We start from the raw sequence: 26,244 nt of genomic DNA, 5'->3' as shown, positions 1-26,244 counted from the left end.
TATAGACTTTTTCAAAAACACCGAAACTATAAATATTGATAATTCAATCAATTATCAAGAAATAACAATATCTTTAGAAAAATTATATAATAGACCAACATTCATTATTACAATAATAATAATAATTTATTTATTTTTAGCACTACTAGCAGTTGTTAAAATCACAAATATTAATCAGGGACCTATTCGTAAAATAAGATAATTACTAATGAATAAACCCTTACGATTAAGACATCCTTTAATTAAAATTATTAATAACTCTTTAATTGACTTACCTGCCCCAACAAATATTTCATTTTGATGAAATTTTGGATCCCTATTAGGGTTATGTTTGGTAATTCAAATCGTAACTGGACTATTTTTAGCTATACATTATACATCAAATATTGAAATAGCATTCAGTAGTGTAGTACACATCTGCCGAGACGTAAATAATGGTTGAATTATCCGAACCTTACATGCAAATGGAGCATCTATATTTTTTATTTGTATTTACTTACATGTAGGACGGGGAATTTACTATGGATCTTATATATATATACATACCTGAATAATTGGTACAGTGATTTTATTTTTAGTTATAGCAACTGCATTTATAGGATATGTCTTACCCTGAGGCCAAATATCTTTTTGAGGTGCAACAGTAATTACTAATTTATTATCAGCAATCCCATACTTAGGAACAGATTTAGTCCAATGAGTATGAGGAGGATTCGCTGTTGATAATGCAACATTAAATCGATTCTTCACATTCCATTTTGTATTACCATTTATTATTGCTGCTATAGCAGCAATTCATTTATTTTTTCTTCACCAAACAGGATCTAATAATCCTCTTGGACTAAATGGAGATATTGAAAAAATTCCATTCCATCCATACTTTACCTTTAAGGATTCTATTACATTTGTAATAATAACATCATTATTAATTATACTATGTTTAATTAATCCTTACCTATTAGGAGATCCAGATAACTTTGTACCTGCCAACCCATTAGTAACACCAGTTCACATTCAACCAGAGTGATATTTCCTATTTGCATATGCAATTTTACGATCTATCCCTAATAAGTTAGGAGGTGTTATTGCATTATTTTTATCAATTAGAATCTTAATAATTTTACCATTTTATAATAAAACACCATTCCGAGGCATTCAATTTTACCCTATTAATCAAATTTTATTCTGAATTATAGTAGTTGTTGTATGCTTACTAACGTGAATTGGTAAACGACCTGTTGAAGAACCTTATATTATAACAGGTCAAATCTTAACAATTATTTACTTCACATATTTCTTAATTAATGTCCATGTCGCAAACGCATGAGATAAATTAATTAAGGAATAAAGTTAATTAGCTTAGGAAAAGCATATGTTTTGAAAACATAAAATTAGAAGTTTAACTCTTCTATTAACTTTTCTCAAAAAATTTCACTAAACAAATGAGATAAATAAAATCTTTAAACCAACAAAGAAAATAAAAAATTCAAAGATAAAGGTAAAAAACTTTTTCAAGCTAAGTACATTAATTTATCATAACGAAACCGTGGTAATGTTCCACGAACCCAAATAAAACCAAAAGATATAATAGCAAGCTTAATAAAAAATATAAAAGAATAAAAATCACCGCCTAAAAAAATTAAAGCCAATAACATTCTTATGAAGACAATTCTAGTATATTCAGCTAAAAAAATTAAAGTAAAACCACCTGCACCATACTCAATATTAAATCCTGAAACTAACTCAGATTCCCCTTCAGCAAAATCAAAAGGAGTACGATTAGTTTCAGCTAAGCAAGAAGCAAAACAAGCTAAAGCTAAAGGAAAAGAAATAATAATAAATCAACAATAAAGCTGATAGTTTATAAAATCAAATATATTAAAACTACCAATTAAAATAATTAAAGACAATAAAATTAAAGCTAAACTAACTTCATAAGAAATTGTTTGAGCAACAGAACGAAGAGAACCTAATAATGAATAATTTGAATTAGAAGATCAACCAGCAATTATAACAGTATGAACACCTAATCTAGTACAACATAAAAAAAATAAAAATCCATAAGAAAAAGAACACATATAAGTTAAATAAGGAAAAATTACTCAAACGGCTAAAGAAATCATTAAATTAAAAACAGGGGAAAAATAATAAAGTAGGTAATTAGATATAATAGGAATTGGCTGCTCCTTACAAATTAACTTAATAGCATCTCTAAATGGCTGAGGAATTCCAACAAAACCTACCTTATTTGGACCCTTTCGAATCTGAATATAACCCAAAACCTTACGCTCTAATAAAGTTAAAAAGGCAACACTAATTAAAACACAAATAACCAATAAAAGAAAATTCAAAATAAATATAAATAAATCATAAAGTATCAATACTATTTGTAGAAAAAATCTACATAAATGAATTCTAAATTCAACACATTAATCTGTCAAAATAGTAAATAAATTAATATTAATCAATATAACAAAAAATATTTTAACCATATGGTCCTTTCGTACTAATATGGATTAACAATCTTAGGATAGAAACCCACCTGGCTCACGCCGGTCTGAACTCAGATCATGTAAGAATTTAAAGGTCGAACAGACCTAATCATTGGGCTCCTGCACCCAAAATTTTTCTTAATCCAACATCGAGGTCGCAATCTGCTTTGTCGATATGAGCTCTCAAAAACAATTACGCTGTTATCCCTAAGGTAACTTAATCTTATGATCATAAATTATGGATCAAAATAACAAACATAAATAAATGATATAATAATGAAGAGTTTATTTATTCTTCATGTCACCCCAACAAAACATCATCATTAAATATAGAAAGACAAACAAAAAACTATATAAAAGTAAAATGTCAAGCTCTATAGGGTCTTCTCGTCCTAAAGAAGAATTTAAGCCTTTTGACTCAAAAGTTAAATTCAAAAATTTATTAAGAGACAGTTGATTTCTCGTCAAGCCATTCATTCCAGCCACTAATTAAGAGACTAATGATTATGCTACCTTTGCACGGTCAAAATACCGCGGCTCTTTAAAAATACGCTCAGTGAGCAGGCCAGACCTCAAAATATAAACAAGAGGACATGTTTTTGATAAACAGGCGGAAATCAATTTTGCCTAGTTCCTTATAATAAGTTCACAAGGTAAAAATTTCATACAAATAAATATACTAATTCTATCATTATTACAAAAATTTCAAAATTAAATTAATAATCTTAATAAAAAACCTAAAATATTTATAAAATCAAAATAAAAAATAATGAACTAAAACGTAATCTTAAAGATAGCTGGTTTAAAGCTTACTATTATATTTCTATAAAATAAATTATAGGTTATTAACTTCAAAGCTTATCCCTTAAAGAATAAATAAGTTAATATTTTTACTTAAAAAATTAAATAAAAACAAATAACTTTAAAAAATTAAATTTTTTCTTAAGAAACTAGATATCTTGGGAAACGATTAACATCTCATTTCTATAAATAATTTAATAATAATTATGATACATTAACTATAAATTATTTATAAATCAACCCAAATCGAGACAAGTAAAATAAATACTAAAATTTTGATAAACCCTGATACAAAAGGTACAATAAATAAAATCTACTTAAAAAAATTTAAAATAATATTTCATAAAACACTTACATTACCAATAAACTATAATTTAAAAAATCAATTCTATAAAATATACTAAGACAAAAATACAATAAAATTATTTATATTAAATAATTAAATAAACAAAAAATAAATATAATAAAATAAATAATCAAGATATCCTGATTTGCACAGAAAAATTTTCAGTGTAAATGAAACACTTTACTAATAAGTTATATCTTGAAACTCTTCCTAGATACACTTTCCAGTACATCTACTATGTTACGACTTATCTCATCTAAATTGAAGCTACTTAAAAATAAAATAGAATAATCAATAATGAGAGCGACGGGCGATGTGTACACATCTCAGAGCCAATATCAGTTAAATTAAATAAATTAAATTACTATCAAATCCACCTTCATTAACAGTATTTCACTATCAAATCCGTTATAAACAAAAATCTATTGTAACCCACCTCCTCTTAACTATAAGCTGCACCTTGACCTGAAATATTTTATAATTATAAATCTTGAGAATTATAACTCTAAAAAGATTCTCTGATAACGGAGATATACAAACAAATAAATTAAGTAGAGTAAATCGTGTATTATCAATCATGGGGTAGGTTCCTCTGAATGGAATGAGATACCGCCAAATTCTTTGGGTTTAAAGACCTTAACTAATAGTACCCTGGTAAATATAATTAACATTTAAAATAATAGGGTATCTAATCCTAGTTTATTATTTAAATTTCACAGATTCATAAAAAGGGCCACAAATAAATTTTAACATTTCACCTTACAAATTTATATTTCAACCCTAATAATATAAACAACTGTTTTAACCAATAATATTCACTTGTATCAATCGTATAACCGCGGCTGCTGGCACGAATTATGCCGATACTAAATCAATTGCTAAATCCAAAATCACTTGATAATTAAATCAAATTACTGCAAAAAGAACATTTAGTCTAACAAAACTTACATATAATACAAAGAAAAAGTGAATAAACAAGCAAGAATAAAACTTTTAAAAATAAAAAATAAGAAAATTTTAAATTTATTAAACCAGGAAAAAATAAAAGATTCAAATATTTAAAGAAAAAAAAAGAAAAAAACCACAAACATTAACAAAAAAAAAAGAAACGCCCCTATGTATGACCACAACAACTTCTCTATTATATATAATTAAAGATTAATATGGAACATGTATAGCAATAAATGTATTATATTCTTTCTTATTTAATCTTTCTTTTCACTAATAAATAAAGAAAGATTAAATAATGTAATAAATATATTTTATACAATTATGTAATTTAATATAATATGTTATTAATATGAATTCTTTTTTTATATTAAGTTAACTTTCATATATATTAGTTAAATAATCTAATTATAGATAATTTATATAATTATATTATTATAATTAATATAATTATTTATATTAAATATAATATTTTATATTTAAATTAATGATTTTATTTATTATATCCAATTATAATAATATTAAATATTAAGTTACATATTATTATATATATTATATTATAATAACCTATTTTAAGCTAAAAACATAAGTAGCTATAATCCTAGGTAAATAATTGCATTAAGATAATCAATTGATAATGGTAAGATAAACTTATAATAATTTAATTTCAATTAAATGTAATATATTAATATAAATTATTTATTATATATATATATATATATATATAAAAATAAAATGAGCAGGATAAATTAATCCTAATTAAACAAAATAATACATAAAAGAATTTCCAAAAAAAACTTTCGATTTATATATTAAATAAATGAAGTGCCTGATTAAAGGGTTACCTTGATAGGGTAAATAAAGTAAATAAAATTACCTTCATTAAAATTACATAAGATAGAATTAAACTACCTCCTTTAGTATCAAAAACTAACGTGCATCATACACCTTAATGTAAAAAGGTAAGCTAAACAAGCTAATGGGTTCATACCCCATTTATAGAGGTATCAATCCTCTCCTTTTTAATGACCAACAACTACAAAACTTCTCTTCCTATCAACATTAATGATAGGAACGATCCTGTCCATTTCATCAAATTCCTGATTTGGGGTTTGAATAGGACTTGAGATCAACTTACTTTCATTTATTCCGCTCCTAACAAGAAATAAAAATATAATAATAAACGAATCATCAATCAAATATTTTATTGTCCAAGCAATAGCATCGACAATATTATTATTTTCAATTTTGCTGATTCAAATAAAATATCCCATGGGATGAGAAACAGAATTTATCCCATCAATAATAATTAGATCTAGACTATTATTAAAGATTGGAGCTGCACCTTTCCATTTCTGATTTCCAGAAGTTATAGGAGCATCAAGATGAAATAATTGTTTAACATTAATAACATGACAAAAAATCGCCCCAATAATGGTCTTATCTTATTGTATTCAATTAAGAACTTTTATTTGAACAATTATTATCTTAAGAATTATTATTGGGGCAATAGGAGGTTTAAATCAAACATCCTTACGACAACTTTTAGCATATTCATCAATCAGACATCTAGGTTGAATAATTAGATCATTAACAGTCAGAGAAAACATCTGAGAACTATACTTCATTATTTACTCACTATTAAGATTAATTATAGTTTTATTATTTAAGCAAATAAATTTATTTTTCATAAATCAAATTTATTCAGCCAGAAATATAAAAACCGAAATTAAATTCATAATATTCTTATCTTTATTATCTTTAGGTGGACTACCACCATTCCTTGGATTCTTACCAAAATGAATTGTAATACAATCATTAATAGAAAACAATATAACAACTATTATAACTATTATAGTTGTATTAACTACAATTACACTCTACTACTATATACGTATTAGAGTCTCAGCTCTAATTATATCATACACAGAAAATTCGTGATCTATAAAGATAAAGTCCCAAAAATCAAGAATCATTCTTCCTATAACAGTAATAATTTCAACAATAGGATTGATCTCAACATCAACCTTAATTTCATTATACTAAGGACTTAAGTTAATCAAACTAATAACCTTCAAAGTTATAATTAAAAGAATAATCTTTTAGGCCTTAGTAAAATTTTACACCTCTAGAATTGCAGTCTAGAATCATAATTGAATATAAGACCTAAATATGATAAGAGAGAAAACATCTCATAAGTAGATTTACAGTCTACCACCTAAAATTCAGCCATCTTACCGCAAAAATGATTATTCTCATCAAACCATAAGGACATTGGTACTTTATACTTCATATTTGGAGCATGAGCAGGAATAGTAGGAACATCAATAAGAATACTTATTCGTGCTGAACTTGGCCAACCCGGATCTCTAATTGGGGATGACCAGATTTATAATGTTATTATTACAGCTCACGCATTCGTAATAATTTTCTTTATAGTAATACCTATTATAATTGGTGGATTTGGTAATTGACTTGTTCCACTAATAATTGGTGCACCAGATATAGCATTTCCACGAATAAATAATATAAGTTTTTGATTACTACCACCTTCACTAACCCTTCTTCTTACATCTTCTATAGTAGATAATGGTGCTGGTACAGGATGAACAGTTTACCCTCCTCTAGCAGGAGCTATTGCACACGGGGGTGCATCTGTAGATCTAGCTATTTTTTCACTGCACTTAGCAGGTGTATCATCTATTCTTGGTGCAGTGAATTTCATTACAACAGCAATTAATATGCGATCAGAAAGTATAACTTTAGATCAAACACCTTTATTTGTATGATCTGTAGCTATTACAGCATTACTTCTCCTTCTTTCACTTCCAGTTTTAGCAGGAGCTATTACTATATTATTAACAGATCGAAATTTAAATACATCATTCTTTGACCCTGCAGGAGGGGGTGACCCAATTCTATATCAACATCTATTTTGATTCTTTGGACACCCAGAAGTTTATATTTTAATTCTACCGGGGTTCGGAATTATTTCACATATTGTATGTCAAGAAAGAGGAAAAATTGAATCATTTGGAACATTAGGTATAATTTATGCTATACTATCAATTGGACTAATAGTATTTATTGTATGAGCACATCATATATTTACAGTAGGAATGGATGTTGACACACGAGCATATTTTACATCAGCAACAATAATTATTGCTGTACCTACAGGAATTAAGGTATTTAGATGATTAGCTACATTATATGGAACTAAATTCAAGTTCAATCCACCATTATTATGAGCTCTAGGATTTATTTTCCTATTCACAATTGGTGGATTAACAGCATTAGTATTAGCAAATTCATCACTTGATATTGTATTACATGATACATATTATGTAGTAGCCCACTTTCATTATGTATTATCTATAGGAGCAGTATTTGCCATTATGGGAGGTGTTATTCAATGATATCCACTATTTACAGGATTAACTATAAATAATACATGATTAAAAATCCAATTTACAATTATATTCATTGGAGTAAATTTAACATTCTTTCCTCAACACTTCCTAGGATTAGCAGGAATACCTCGACGATACTCAGACTACCCAGACGCATATACATCATGAAACGTAGTATCAAGAATTGGGTCTACAATTTCTATTGTAGGAATCATTATATTCATTGTAATTATATGAGAAAGAATGATTACAAAACGAGCAATCATATTTAGAGCTAACATAAGAAGATCAACAGAATGACTACAAAATAACCCTCCTGCAGAACATAGTTACTCAGAATTACCATTAATCTCTAGATTCTAATATGGCAGATTAGTGCAGTAGATTTAAGCTCTACAAATAAAGGTTTGACCTTTTATTAGAAAATATTTATTAATGGCAACATGATCAAATTTATCTCTTCAAGATGGAGCTTCACCATTAATGGAGCAATTATCATTCTTTCATGATCATACTATGGTCGTATTATTATTAATTACAGTAATTGTAGGTTATGCCCTAAGTTATATATTATTTATTGCCTATACTAACCGTAATATACTTCATGGACATTTAATTGAAACAATCTGAACAGCTTTACCAGCAATTACATTAATTTTTATTGCCCTTCCATCATTACGACTATTATATTTACTTGATGATTCAGTAGATGCAATAATTACAATTAAAACCATTGGACGACAATGATACTGAAGATATGAATATTCAGACTTCATAGACGTAGAATTTGACACTTATATAACACCAGAACAAGACCTAGAAAATGATGGATTTCGACTACTAGATGTAGATAACCGAACAATCCTACCAATAAATACAGAAGTACGAGTATTAACAAGAGCATCAGATGTTCTACACTCATGAGCAGTTCCTGCATTAGGAGTTAAAATTGATGCAACGCCAGGTCGGTTAAATCAAGGAACATTCACAATAAATCGACCTGGATTATTCTTTGGACAATGCTCAGAAATCTGTGGAGCAAACCACAGATTTATACCAATTGTAATTGAAAGAACTTCAGTAAATTTATTTATTAAGTGATTATCTAAGATAATTTAAGGAGTTAGTTAAAATAAATAACATTAGAGTGTCAATCTAAAGTAACTAAAAAATTAGTACACCTTGAAATTCATCAGATGACTGAAAGTAAGTAATGGTCTCTTAAACCAAATAATAGTAAATTAACGACTACTTCTGATGGGGAAATTATATCCAAATCCCTCAAATATCCCCTCTTATATGATTCTCACTATTCATTATATTTTCAGCTACATTAATCTTGTTTAATCAAATAAACTTCTTCTCATTTAAACCTAACCTTATTAAAAGAGCAGAAAAAGGAACAATTGAAATAAAAAACTTAAATTGAAAATGATAACAAATCTATTCTCAACATTTGATCCATCAACTAACATCTTTAATTTATCATTAAATTGAACTAGAACATTTCTAGGACTATTATTAATCCCATCACTATTTTGACTTACACCATCACGAATTAACATTATCTGAAATAAACTAAATTTAACCTTACATAATGAATTTAAAACACTTCTTGGACCAAAATCATTTAATGGAACAACATTCATTTTCATCTCAATTTTTATTATAATATTATTTAACAATTTCATAGGATTATTCCCTTATATTTTTACTAGAACAAGACATTTAGCATTAACATTTGCAATTGCCCTACCTATATGGCTAAGATTTATATTATTTGGATGAATTAACCATACTAATCATATATTTACACACCTTGTACCACAAGGTACACCGCCTGCATTAATATCATTTATAGTACTAATTGAAACAATTAGTAATGTTATTCGACCAGGTACATTAGCAGTACGGTTGGCAGCAAACATAATTGCAGGACACTTATTATTAACCTTATTAGGAAACACAGGACCATCTATAGCAATAAACTTAATCTCATTACTAATTATTGGACAAATACTTCTATTAATTCTAGAATCAGCAGTAGCAATAATTCAAGCCTATGTTTTCTCAATTCTAAGAACTCTATATTCTAGAGAAGTATATTAAACCTATGTTAACAACTCACTCAAACCACCCATTCCACTTAGTAGACTATAGACCTTGACCATTAACAGGAGCAATTGGAGCAATAGTCCTAGTATCAGGACTAGCAAAATGATTTCACCTATTTAATATTAACTTATTCATAATCGGATTTGGAATTACCCTACTAACCATAATTCAATGGACTAAATGTCCTGTGAGCCTACATAGCGTTTGTTTCGTCACTAGAAATAAATAACAAGTATAAGAAAGGTTTCTACGTGTCGCCGCTCCAGTCTTTATTGTGATTCATCCTAACGTCTACTTTGTAGAAAAGGAATATCATTTTTCATGTTAATTTCAGACCACAATGTCATTATATCTTCTTCACTTGGTGTAGCCAGAAGAGAATGGACCTCCAATAGGAATTCAACCCTTTAACCCTATACAAATTCCATTACTTAATACAGCTATTCTTTTAGCATCAGGAGTAACAGTAACATGAGCACATCATAGTTTAATGGAATCTAATCATACTCAAGCTCTACAAGGATTATTCTTCACAGTGTTATTAGGACTATACTTTACAATACTTCAAGCATATGAATATTGAGAAGCACCTTTTACCATTGCAGATGCAGTTTATGGATCAACATTCTTTGTTGCAACAGGATTCCATGGTTTACACGTAATTATTGGAACAATCTTTTTATCAACATGTCTACTTCGACACTCAATAAATCAATTTTCACCAAGACATCACTTTGGATTTGAAGCAGCAGCATGATACTGACACTTCGTAGACGTAGTATGATTATTCTTATATATCTCTATTTATTGATGAGGTAGATAATTGTTTTTCTAGTATAAATAGTACATTTGACTTCCAATCAGAAAGCTTGATATAAATCAAGAAAAACAATTCTAATTCTATCAACAAGAGTTTTCATTAGATTTATTATTCCAATAATTGTTATAATCCTGGCAACAACACTATCAAAAAAATTAATTAATGATCGAGAAAAAAGATCACCATTTGAATGTGGGTTTGATCCAAAAAGATCAGCACGAATACCATTCTCACTACGATTCTTCCTAATCGCAGTAATCTTTTTAATTTTTGATGTAGAAATTGCACTAATTCTACCAATTGTAATTATTTTTAAAACTTCAGACATTATAATCTGAACAGTATCAACAATATTTTTTATCCTAGTTCTATTAGGTGGACTATACCATGAATGAAACCAAGGAGCATTACAATGAGCAGAATAAAGGGTTGTAGTTAAACATAACATTTGGGTTGCATTCAAAAAGTATTGATATTATCAATCAACCTTAAATAGAATAAGAAGCGAAATATTGCAGTCAGTTTCGACCTGGAAGATTGGTATGTACTACCCTTATTCTTATTAATTGAAGCCAAAAAGAGGCGTATTACTGTTAATAATATAATTGAACTATAATAGTTCCAATTAAGGAAATGTAAAGCCAATATGAAAGCTGCTAACTTTTTATATTAGCGGTTAAACTCCGTTAACATTTCTAAAATTTATATAGTTTAAATAAAACATTACATTTTCACTGTAAAAATAATATATCTATATTTATAAATACCTAAAAGTAAAAATACTTCCTTAACATCTTCAGTGTCACGCTCTAACTATAAGCTATTTAAGTAAACGAAAAACAATATTACCAAAATAAATATTCAAAAAATAAAAGTTAAAAGATAAATCTTGAAATTAGAATCATATCAACCTTGAATATAACCAATTAAATAAATAAATAATCTATATAAACCTTGACCACCAAGTAATTCACCTCAACCATAATCAAATGACTTAGATGAATAATAACCTATTTTTAAAGGAATATATCTAATAAACTTAGTTGAAAGAAAAGGTATAAATCATATAGAACCAGCAAATCTAACAAAAGAAAGTATACTTAAAGAAAATAAATTATGAGAAAAATCAAAATTAGAAATAAGATAACCTAAATAAGCACCTAAAATAACAACTGTAATAGTTAAAAACTTTAAATAATAAGGTAAAGCAATCACATGAGGAATAGGAAAAATTAATCAAGATAAAAGACTACCACCAAAAACAGAAACAAACAATAGACCAATTATTCCAAATGAAATATAATAACCCTTATCATCAAAAGAAAATCTAGAATAAAAATTATTATCACCAGATATTGAATAATAAAACAAACGAAAAGAATAAGAAGCAGTTAAACCAGTAGAAAAAAAATAAAGAAAAAAAATTAAACAATTAATTCATCTTAAACAAACCATCTCAAGAATTAAATCCTTTGAATAAAATCCCGCTAAAAAAGGTATTCCACACAAAGATAAACTAGAAACATTAAAACAAACTGAAGTTAAAGGTATAAAATTAACAATTGATCCTATAAAACGAATATCCTGAGAATCCTTCAAATTATGAATTATTGAACCTGCACATATAAATAATAATGCCTTAAATAAAGCATGAGCCAATAAATGAAAAAATGCAAGCTTTGGATAACCTATAGCCAAAATTCTCATTATTAAACCAAGTTGTCTTAAAGTAGAAAGAGCAATAATCTTCTTTAAATCAAACTCAAAATTAGCGCCCAATCCAGCCATAAATATAGTTATACAACCAATGAAAAGTAAAAATCAACCACAATTATAAGTATCCAATATTGGTCTAAAACGAATTAATAAATAAACACCAGCAGTAACAAGAGTAGAAGAATGGACTAAAGCAGAAACAGGAGTAGGAGCTGCTATAGCAGCAGGAAGTCATGAAGAGAAAGGAATCTGAGCTCTCTTAGTTATAGCTGCTAAAACAATTAATATAGTAATTAGCTTTATTTCAAAAGAATTAGAAATAAAATCATAATAATAAATATAATTTCAACCACCAAAATTTAACATTCATGCAATAGAAATTAAAATAGCAACATCACCAATACGATTAGAAAGTGCAGTTAATATACCAGCACTATAAGATTTTACATTTTGATAATAAATAACTAAACAATAAGAAACTAAACCTAAACCATCTCAACCTAATAAACTTCTAATTAAATTAGGACTAATAATTAAAAAACCTATAGAAAGAATAAATATTAAAACAATAATAATAAAACGATTTATATTCTTTTCACCAGATATATAATCCTCTCTATAATAAATAACCAAAGAAGAAATATATATAACAAAAGATATAAAAATAAGAGATATTCAATCCAAAATTAAAGTTATAACAACTATAGAACCATTTAAATTGAAAAGCTCTCACTCAACAAAAACTCTATAATCAATTATTAAATAATAAATACCTAAAATAAAAATTATAGTTCTCGAAATAAACAAAGAAAAAAAACTCAAAGAACAAATAGAAAATAAATTCACGGACTAAGATGAAAAACTTCATATCATTGATTCCACAAAACAATATTTTTAATTAAAATACTTAAGCAAACTAAACAAAGAAATATTCACCCTTTAAACAGAGAATATTTAAAGGCAATCAATGTAAGAGTAAAAGATGATATTCACGAAAATAACCAAGAGAACAAGTATAAACACCAGAATAATAATTCCCATGCTGAGAATAAGAATATATATACAAAGTATAAACAGCTCTAAAAAAAGATAAAAAAATCAAAGCAAAGAATCTAAAAGAAGATCAAGATATAATTCTATTTAATAATCTAATTTCACCTACCAAATTTAAAGAAGGAGGAGCAGCCATATTTGATGATCTTAAAAGAAATCATCATAAAGCCATTCCTGGCATCAAATTAATTATACCCTTGTTAATTAATAATCTTCGTCTACCTAAACGTTCATAAATAATATTAGATAAACAAAATAAACCAGAAGAACATAAACCATGACCAACCATTAGAGAAAGAGAACCTACACAACCTCATCAATTCATAGTCATCAATCCACCAATAACCATTCTTATATGAGCAACAGAAGAATATGCAATTAAAGACTTTAAATCAACCTGACGAAAACAAATAAATCTTACAATTACACCTCCAGATAAACCTAAAGATAATCAAAAATAATTAAACTTTAAACCCAAATAAGAAATAACCTTTATAACACGAAAAATACCATAACCACCTAACTTTAATAGAACACCAGCAAGAATTATTCTACCTGAAATAGGGGCCTCTACATGAGCCTTAGGAAGTCATAAATGAACCAAAAACATAGGTATTTTAACTAAAAAAGCCAAAATTATAAATACATAAAACATAAAATAATAAGAACCAAAATCAACCAATAAAGGAAATTATAAAGTATTAGAAAAATCATAAACCTTAAATAAAACTAATAATAAAGGTAATCTAGCAACCAAAGTATAAAAAATTAAATAAACACCAGCCTGCAAACGCTCAGGTTGATAACCCCAACCCAAAATTAAAAGTAAAGTAGGAACTAATCTAGCCTCAAAAAAAATATAAAAAGAAAGAAGACTTAATCTAGCAAATGAACAATAAAGCATAATTATTAAAATCAAAACCATAAAAACAAAAAAATTAGAATGATATGAACTTAAATAAACTGAACCTCTAGCAATGATTATTAAAGAACAAATCCAAAAACTAAGTAAAATTAAACTAAAAGAAAAATAATCAATACCAAAATAATATCTAATTATATTCAAATCAGCATATGAATAAACACAAATTATAAAAACAAAACTCGACAGAAACATTAAAGAATGAACCAACCATCAACAATTATTTAATAAACAAAGAGGGATCAAAAAAATAGTTATAAATAAATACTTTAACATAAAGATAAACCAAAAGAATTAAAAAAATCATTACCATGAGAACGAATTATTGAAACTAAAATAGAAAGACCTAAAGCACCCTCACAAACAGAAAAAACTAAAAAAATAACAGGAAAAAAATAATCATAATCAAACTCAATAAGAAAAACAATAACTAACATAAATAAAGAAAGAACAATATATTCTAATCTCAAAAGAACCATTAATAAATGTTTACGTTTAGAAGAAAAAACATAAACACCAGCAAAATAAATCAATAAAGAAGTAAAAACAGAGAATATAAACATTAGTTTTAATAGTTTAAAAAAAACGCCGGTCTTGTAAACCGGAAATAAGTCCAGCCCCCACTTTTAAAACTTCAGAGGTGGAAAAGCTTCCATCATCGGTCCCCAAAACCGATATTTTAAATAAACTAACCCCTGAAATGATCAAAATAATAATTATATCATTATCAAATGTAATAAATATTAATTTTATTAAATTAAGACACCCAATATCAATAATGCTTTTTATTATCCTTCAAACCTTCCTAGTTGGATTAATAACAGGAACAATAATAGAAAGATATTGATTATCATATATTTTATTTTTAACATTTCTTGGTGGTATACTAGTATTATTTATTTACATTACAAGAATTGCATCAAACGAAATATTTCAGCCTAAATCAATTACTATAATTATTACATTAATAATGTGGGTATTTATCATATCAATATTAATTATTCTAGATATATCTATATTTATAGACTTTTTCAAAAACACCGAAACTATAAATATTGATAATTCAATCAATTATCAAGAAATAACAATATCTTTAGAAAAATTATATAATAGACCAACATTCATTATTACAATAATAATAATAATTTATTTATTTTTAGCACTACTAGCAGTTGTTAAAATCACAAATATTAATCAGGGACCTATTCGTAAAATAAGATAATTACTAATGAATAAACCCTTACGATTAAGACATCCTTTAATTAAAATTATTAATAACTCTTTAATTGACTTACCTGCCCCAACAAATATTTCATTTTGATGAAATTTTGGATCCCTATTAGGGTTATGTTTGGTAATTCAAATCGTAACTGGACTATTTTTAGCTATACATTATACATCAAATATTGAAATAGCATTCAGTAGTGTAGTACACATCTGCCGAGACGTAAATAATGGTTGAATTATCCGAACCTTACATGCAAATGGAGCATCTATATTTTTTATTTGTATTTACTTACATGTAGGACGGGGAATTTACTATGGATCTTATATATATATACATACCTGAATAATTGGTACAGTGATTTTATTTTTAGTTATAGCAACTGCATTTATAGGATATGTCTTACCCTGAGGCCAAATATCTTTTTGAGGTGCAACAGTAATTACTAATTTATTATCAGCAATCCCATACTTAGGAACAGATTTAGTCCAATGAGTATGAGGAGGATTCGCTGTTGATAATGCAACATTAAATCGATTCTTCACATTCCATTTTGTATTACCATTTATTATTGCTGCTATAGCAGCAATTCATTTATTTTTTCTTCACCAAACTGGATCTAATAATCCTCTTGGACTAAATGGAGATATTGAAAAAATTCCATTCCATCCATACTTTACCTTTAAGGATTCTATTACATTTGTAATAATAACATCATTATTAATTATACTATGTTTAATTAATCCTTACCTATTAGGAGATCCAGATAACTTTGTACCTGCCAACCCATTAGTAACACCAGTTCACATTCAACCAGAGTGATATTTCCTATTTGCATATGCAATTTTACGATCTATCCCTAATAAGTTAGGAGGTGTTATTGCATTATTTTTATCAATTAGAATCTTAATAATTTTACCATTTTATAATAAAACACCATTCCAAGGCATTCAATTTTACCCTATTAATCAAATTTTATTCTGAATTATAGTAGTTGTTGTATGCTTACTAACGTGAATTGGTAAACGACCTGTTGAAGAACCTTATATTATAACAGGTCAAATCTTAACAATTATTTACTTCACATATTTCTTAATTAATGTCCATGTCGCAAACGCATGAGATAAATTAATTAAGGAATAAAGTTAATTAGCTTAGGAAAAGCATATGTTTTGAAAACATAAAATTAGAAGTTTAACTCTTCTATTAACTTTTCTCAAAAAATTTCACTAAACAAATGAGATAAATAAAATCTTTAAACCAACAAAGAAAATAAAAAATTCAAAGATAAAGGTAAAAAACTTTTTCAAGCTAAGTACATTAATTTATCATAACGAAACCGTGGTAATGTTCCACGAACCCAAATAAAACCAAAAGATATAATAGCAAGCTTAATAAAAAATATAAAAGAATAAAAATCACCGCCTAAAAAAATTAAAGCCAATAACATTCTTATGAAGACAATTCTAGTATATTCAGCTAAAAAAATTAAAGTAAAACCACCTGCACCATACTCAATATTAAATCCTGAAACTAACTCAGATTCCCCTTCAGCAAAATCAAAAGGAGTACGATTAGTTTCAGCTAAGCAAGAAGCAAAACAAGCTAAAGCTAAAGGAAAAGAAATAATAATAAATCAACAATAAAGCTGATAGTTTATAAAATCAAATATATTAAAACTACCAATTAAAATAATTAAAGACAATAAAATTAAAGCTAAACTAACTTCATAAGAAATTGTTTGAGCAACAGAACGAAGAGAACCTAATAATGAATAATTTGAATTAGAAGATCAACCAGCAATTATAACAGTATGAACACCTAATCTAGTACAACATAAAAAAAATAAAAATCCATAAGAAAAAGAACACATATAAGTTAAATAAGGAAAAATTACTCAAACGGCTAAAGAAATCATTAAATTAAAAACAGGGGAAAAATAATAAAGTAGGTAATTAGATATAATAGGAATTGGCTGCTCCTTACAAATTAACTTAATAGCATCTCTAAATGGCTGAGGAATTCCAACAAAACCTACCTTATTTGGACCCTTTCGAATCTGAATATAACCCAAAACCTTACGCTCTAATAAAGTTAAAAAGGCAACACTAATTAAAACACAAATAACCAATAAAAGAAAATTCAAAATAAATATAAATAAATCATAAAGTATCAATACTATTTGTAGAAAAAATCTACATAAATGAATTCTAAATTCAACACATTAATCTGTCAAAATAGTAAATAAATTAATATTAATCAATATACCAAAAAATATTTTAACCATATGGTCCTTTCGTACTAATATGGATTAACAATCTTAGGATAGAAACCGACCTGGCTCACGCCGGTCTGAACTCAGATCATGTAAGAATTTAAAGGTCGAACAGACCTAATCATTGGGCTCCTGCACCCAAAATTTTTCTTAATCCAACATCGAGGTCGCAATCTGCTTTGTCGATATGAGCTCTCAAAAACAATTACGCTGTTATCCCTAAGGTAACTTAATCTTATGATCATAAATTATGGATCAAAATAACAAACATAAATAAATGATATAATAATGAAGAGTTTATTTATTCTTCATGTCACCCCAACAAAACATCATCATTAAATATAGAAAGACAAACAAAAAACTATATAAAAGTAAAATGTCAAGCTCTATAGGGTCTTCTCGTCCTAAAGAAGAATTTAAGCCTTTTGACTCAAAAGTTAAATTCAAAAATTTATTAAGAGACAGTTGATTTCTCGTCAAGCCATTCATTCCAGCCACTAATTAAGAGACTAATGATTATGCTACCTTTGCACGGTCAAAATACCGCGGCTCTTTAAAAATACGCTCAGTGAGCAGGCCAGACCTCAAAATATAAACAAGAGGACATGTTTTTGATAAACAGGCGGAAATCAATTTTGCCTAGTTCCTTATAATAAGTTCACAAGGTAAAAATTTCATACAAATAAATATACTAATTCTATCATTATTACAAAAATTTCAAAATTAAATTAATAATCTTAATAAAAAACCTAAAATATTTATAAAATCAAAATAAAAAATAATGAACTAAAACGTAATCTTAAAGATAGCTGGTTTAAAGCTTACTATTATATTTCTATAAAATAAATTATAGGTTATTAACTTCAAAGCTTATCCCTTAAAGAATAAATAAGTTAATATTTTTACTTAAAAAATTAAATAAAAACAAATAACTTTAAAAAATTAAATTTTTTCTTAAGAAACTAGATATCTTGGGAAACGATTAACATCTCATTTCTATAAATAATTTAATAATAATTATGATACATTAACTATAAATTATTTATAAATCAACCCAAATCGAGACAAGTAAAATAAATACTAAAATTTTGATAAACCCTGATACAAAAGGTACAATAAATAAAATCTACTTAAAAAAATTTAAAATAATATTTCATAAAACACTTACATTACCAATAAACTATAATTTAAAAAATCAATTCTATAAAATATACTAAGACAAAAATACAATAAAATTATTTATATTAAATAATTAAATAAACAAAAAATAAATATAATAAAATAAATAATCAAGATATCCTGATTTGCACAGAAAAATTTTCAGTGTAAATGAAACACTTTACTAATAAGTTATATCTTGAAACTCTTCCTAGATACACTTTCCAGTACATCTACTATGTTACGACTTATCTCATCTAAATTGAAGCTACTTAAAAATAAAATAGAATAATCAATAATGAGAGCGACGGGCGATGTGTACACATCTCAGAGCCAATATCAGTTAAATTAAATAAATTAAATTACTATCAAATCCACCTTCATTAACAGTATTTCACTATCAAATCCGTTATAAACAAAAATCTATTGTAACCCACCTCCTCTTAACTATAAGCTGCACCTTGACCTGAAATATTTTATAATTATAAATCTTGAGAATTATAACTCTAAAAAGATTCTCTGATAACGGAGATATACAAACAAATAAATTAAGTAGAGTAAATCGTGTATTATCAATCATGGGGTAGGTTCCCCTGAATGGAATGAGATACCGCCAAATTCTTTGGGTTTAAAGACCTTAACTAATAGTACCCTGGTAAATATAATTAACATTTAAAATAATAGGGTATCTAATCCTAGTTTATTATTTAAATTTCACAGATTCATAAAAAGGGCCACAAATAAATTTTAACATTTCACCTTACAAATTTATATTTCAACCCTAATAATATAAACAACTGTTTTAACCAATAATATTCACTTGTATCAATCGTATAACCGCGGCTGCTGGCACGAATTATTCCGATACTAAATCAATTGCTAAATCCAAAATCACTTGATAATTAAATCAAATTACTGCAAAAAGAACATTTAGTCTAACAAAACTTACATATAATACAAAGAAAAAGTGAATAAACAAGCAAGAATAAAACTTTTAAAAATAAAAAATAAGAAAATTTTAAATTTATTAAACCAGGAAAAAATAAAAGATTCAAATATTTAAAGAAAAAAAAAGAAAAAACCACAAACATTAACAAAAAAAAAAAGAAACGCCCCTATGTATGACCACAACAACTTCTCTATTATATATAATTAAAGATTAATATGGAACATGTATAGCAATAAATGTATTATATTCTTTCTTATTTAATCTTTCTTTTCACTAATAAATAAAGAAAGATTAAATAATATAATAAATATATTTTATACAATTATGTAATTTAATATAATATGTTATTAATATGAATTCTTTTTTTTATATTAAGTTAACTTTCATATATATTAGTTAAATAATCTAATTATAGATAATTTATATAATTATATTATTATAATTAATATAATTATTTATATTAAATATAATATTTTATATTTAAATTAATGATTTTATTTATTATATCCAATTATAATAATATTAAATATTAAGTTACATATTATTATATATATTATATTATAATAACCTATTTTAAGCTAAAAACATAAGTAGCTATAATCCTAGGTAAATAATTGCATTAAGATAATCAATTGATAATGGTAAGATAAACTTATAATAATTTAATTTCAATTAAATGTAATATATTAATATAAATTATTTATTATATATATATATAAAAAAAATAAAATGAGCAGGATAAATTAATCCTAATTAAACAAAATAATACATAAAAGAATTTCCAAAAAAAACTTTCGATTTATATATTAAATAAATGAAGTGCCTGATTAAAGGGTTACCTTGATAGGGTAAATAAAGTAAATAAAATTACCTTCATTAAAATTACATAAGATAGAATTAAACTACCTCCTTTAGTATCAAAAACTAACGTGCATCATACACCTTAATGTAAAAAGGTAAGCTAAACAAGCTAATGGGTTCATACCCCATTTATAGAGGTATCAATCCTCTCCTTTTTAATGACCAACAACTCTACAAAACTTCTCTTCCTATCAACATTAATGATAGGAACGATCCTGTCCATTTCATCAAATTCCTGATTTGGGGTTTGAATAGGACTTGAGATCAACTTACTTTCATTTATTCCGCTCCTAACAAGAAATAAAAATATAATAATAAACGAATCATCAATCAAATATTTTATTGTCCAAGCAATAGCATCGACAATATTATTATTTTCAATTTTGCTGATTCAAATAAAATATCCCATGGGATGAGAAACAGAATTTATCCCATCAATAATAATTAGATCTAGACTATTATTAAAGATTGGAGCTGTACCTTTCCATTTCTGATTTCCAGAAGTTATAGGAGCATCAAGATGAAATAATTGTTTAACATTAATAACATGACAAAAAATCGCCCCAATAATGGTCTTATCTTATTGTATTCAATTAAGAACTTTTATTTGAACAATTATTATCTTAAGAATTATTATTGGGGCAATAGGAGGTTTAAATCAAACATCCTTACGACAACTTTTAGCATATTCATCAATCAGACATCTAGGTTGAATAATTAGATCATTAACAGTCAGAGAAAACATCTGAGAACTATACTTCATTATTTACTCACTATTAAGATTAATTATAGTTTTATTATTTAAGCAAATAAATTTATTTTTCATAAATCAAATTTATTCAGCCAGAAATATAAAAACCGAAATTAAATTCATAATATTCTTATCTTTATTATCTTTAGGTGGACTACCACCATTCCTTGGATTCTTACCAAAATGAATTGTAATACAATCATTAATAGAAAACAATATAACAACTATTATAACTATTATAGTTGTATTAACTACAATTACACTCTACTACTATATATGTATTAGATTCTCAGCTCTAATTATATCATACACAGAAAATTCGTGATCTATAAAGATAAAGTCCCAAAAATCAAGAATCATTCTTCCTATAACAGTAATAATTTCAACAATAGGATTGATCTCAACATCAACCTTAATTTCATTATACTAAGGACTTAAGTTAATCAAACTAATAACCTTCAAAGTTATAATTAAAAGAATAATCTTTTAGGCCTTAGTAAAATTTTACACCTCTAGAATTGCAGTCTAGAATCATAATTGAATATAAGACCTAAATATGATAAGAGAGAAAACATCTCATAAGTAGATTTACAGTCTACCACCTAAAATTCAGCCATCTTACCGCAAAAATGATTATTCTCAACAAACCATAAGGACATTGGTACTTTATACTTCATATTTGGAGCATGAGCAGGAATAGTAGGAACATCAATAAGAATACTTATTCGTGCTGAACTTGGCCAACCCGGATCTCTAATTGGGGATGACCAGATTTATAATGTTATTATTACAGCTCACGCATTCGTAATAATTTTCTTTATAGTAATACCTATTATAATTGGTGGATTTGGTAATTGACTTGTTCCACTAATAATTGGTGCACCAGATATAGCATTTCCACGAATAAATAATATAAGTTTTTGATTACTACCACCTTCACTAACCCTTCTTCTTACATCTTCTATAGTAGATAATGGTGCTGGTACAGGATGAACAGTTTACCCTCCTCTAGCAGGAGCTATTGCACACGGGGGTGCATCTGTAGATCTAGCTATTTTTTCACTGCACTTAGCAGGTGTATCATCTATTCTTGGTGCAGTGAATTTCATTACAACAGCAATTAATATGCGATCAGAAAGTATAACTTTAGATCAAACACCTTTATTTGTATGATCTGTAGCTATTACAGCATTACTTCTCCTTCTTTCACTTCCAGTTTTAGCAGGAGCTATTACTATATTATTAACAGATCGAAATTTAAATACATCATTCTTTGACCCTGCAGGAGGGGGTGACCCAATTCTATATCAACATCTATTTTGATTCTTTGGACACCCAGAAGTTTATATTTTAATTCTACCGGGGTTCGGAATTATTTCACATATTGTATGTCAAGAAAGAGGAAAAATTGAATCATTTGGAACATTAGGTATAATTTATGCTATACTATCAATTGGACTAATAGTATTTATTGTATGAGCACATCATATATTTACAGTAGGAATGGATGTTGACACATGAGCATATTTTACATCAGCAACAATAATTATTGCTGTACCTACAGGAATTAAGGTATTTAGATGATTAGCTACATTATATGGAACTAAATTCAAGTTCTATCCACCATTATTATGAGCTCTAGGATTTATTTTCCTATTCACAATTGGTGGATTAACAGGATTAGTATTAGCAAATTCATCACTTGATATTGTATTACATGATACATATTATGTAGTAGCCCACTTTCATTATGTATTATCTATAGGAGCAGTATTTGCAATTATGGGAGGTGTTATTCAATGATATCCACTATTTACAGGATTAACTATAAATAATACATGATTAAAAATCCAATTTACAATTATATTCATTGGAGTAAATTTAACATTCTTTCCTCAACACTTCCTAGGATTAGCAGGAATACCTCGACGATACTCAGACTACCCAGACGCATATACATCATGAAACGTAGTATCAAGAATTGGGTCTACAATTTCTATTGTAGGAATCATTATATTCATTGTAATTATATGAGAAAGAATGATTACAAAACGAGCAATCATATTTAGAGCTAACATAAGAAGATCAACAGAATGACTACAAAATAACCCTCCTGCAGAACATAGTTACTCAGAATTACCATTAATCTCTAGATTCTAATATGGCAGATTAGTGCAGTAGATTTAAGCTCTACAAATAAAGGTTTGACCTTTTATTAGAAAATATTTATTAATGGCAACATGATCAAATTTATCTCTTCAAGATGGAGCTTCACCATTAATGGAGCAATTATCATTCTTTCATGATCATACTATGGTCGTATTATTATTAATTACAGTAATTGTAGGTTATGCCCTAAGTTATATATTATTTATTGCCTATACTAACCGTAATATACTTCATGGACATTTAATTGAAACAATCTGAACAGCTTTACCAGCAATTACATTAATTTTTATTGCCCTTCCATCATTACGACTATTATATTTACTTGATGATTCAGTAGATGCAATAATTACAATTAAAACCATTGGACGACAATGATACTGAAGATATGAATATTCAGACTTCATAGACGTAGAATTTGACACTTATATAACACCAGAACAAGACCTAGAAAATGATGGATTTCGACTACTAGATGTAGATAACCGAACAATCCTACCAATAAATACAGAAGTACGAGTATTAACAAGAGCATCAGATGTTCTACACTCATGAGCAGTTCCTGCATTAGGAGTTAAAATTGATGCAACGCCAGGTCGGTTAAATCAAGGAACATTCACAATAAATCGACCTGGATTATTCTTTGGACAATGCTCAGAAATCTGTGGAGCAAACCACAGATTTATACCAATTGTAATTGAAAGAACTTCAGTAAATTTATTTATTAAGTGATTATCTAAGATAATTTAAGGAGTTAGTTAAAATAAATAACATTAGAGTGTCAATCTAAAGTAACTAAAAAATTAGTACACCTTGAAATTCATCAGATGACTGAAAGTAAGTAATGGTCTCTTAAACCAAATAATAGTAAATTAACGACTACTTCTGATGGGGAAATTATATCCAAATCCCTCAAATATCCCCTCTTATATGATTCTCACTATTCATTATATTTTCAGCTACATTAATCTTGTTTAATCAAATAAACTTCTTCTCATTTAAACCTAACCTTATTAAAAGAGCAGAAAAAGGAACAATTGAAATAAAAAACTTAAATTGAAAATGATAACAAATCTATTCTCAACATTTGATCCATCAACTAACATCTTTAATTTATCATTAAATTGAACTAGAACATTTCTAGGACTATTATTAATCCCATCACTATTTTGACTTACACCATCACGAATTAACATTATCTGAAATAAACTAAATTTAACCTTACATAATGAATTTAAAACACTTCTTGGACCAAAATCATTTAATGGAACAACATTCATTTTCATCTCAATTTTTATTATAATATTATTTAACAATTTCATAGGATTATTCCCTTATATTTTTACTAGAACAAGACATTTAGCATTAACATTTGCAATTGCCCTACCTATATGGCTAAGATTTATATTATTTGGATGAATTAACCATACTAATCATATATTTACACACCTTGTACCACAAGGTACACCGCCTGCATTAATATCATTTATAGTACTAATTGAAACAATTAGTAATGTTATTCGACCAGGTACATTAGCAGTACGGTTGGCAGCAAACATAATTGCAGGACACTTATTATTAACCTTATTAGGAAACACAGGACCATCTATAGCAATAAACTTAATCTCATTACTAATTATTGGACAAATACTTCTATTAATTCTAGAATCAGCAGTAGCAATAATTCAAGCCTATGTTTTCTCAATTCTAAGAACTCTATATTCTAGAGAAGTATATTAAACCTATGTTAACAACTCACTCAAACCACCCATTCCACTTAGTAGACTATAGACCTTGACCATTAACAGGAGCAATTGGAGCAATAGTCCTAGTATCAGGACTAGCAAAATGATTTCACCTATTTAATATTAACTTATTCATAATCGGATTTGGAATTACCCTACTAACCATAATTCAATGGACTAAATGTCCTGTGAGCCTACATAGCGTTTGTTTCGTCACTAGAAATAAATAACAAGTATAAGAAAGGTTTCTACGTGTCGCCGCTCCAGTCTTTATTGTGATTCATCCTAACGTCTACTTTGTAGAAAAGGAATATCATTTTTCATGTTAATTTCAGACCACAATGTCATTATATCTTCTTCACTTGGTGTAGCCAGAAGAGAATGGAATCTGTCTCTCCCTATCTAAAATCATTGACAGAAGTTGGAATCGAACCCAGTCCATAGATATACAAGCATATTATAAGTATGTGGCTCATTTTTCTATCGTA

The 26,244-nt window shown here is 27.0% G+C and overlaps 1 long non-coding RNA gene across 1 annotated transcript; it reads right to left on the bottom strand.

Annotated features, from left to right (window-relative positions):
* Nucleotides 1-2,446: 2,446 nt before the first annotated feature.
* LOC126313187 (uncharacterized) lies at nucleotides 2,447-20,359 on the bottom strand. Its single transcript, XR_007555059.1, has 2 exons — nucleotides 18,489-20,359; nucleotides 2,447-2,841 (listed from the first exon to the last, which is right to left on the bottom strand). It is a non-coding gene; the product is annotated as an uncharacterized LOC126313187 (long non-coding RNA).
* Nucleotides 20,360-26,244: the final 5,885 nt, after the last annotated feature.

The sequence above is a fragment of the Schistocerca gregaria genome, unplaced genomic scaffold, assembly GCF_023897955.1.
Source record: "Schistocerca gregaria isolate iqSchGreg1 unplaced genomic scaffold, iqSchGreg1.2 ptg000469l, whole genome shotgun sequence".
In the NCBI taxonomy this organism is placed as follows: Eukaryota; Metazoa; Arthropoda; class Insecta; order Orthoptera; family Acrididae; genus Schistocerca; species Schistocerca gregaria.
Note: the sequence above shows the minus strand (reverse complement) of the source record. Positions and strands in the feature narration are given on the sequence as shown.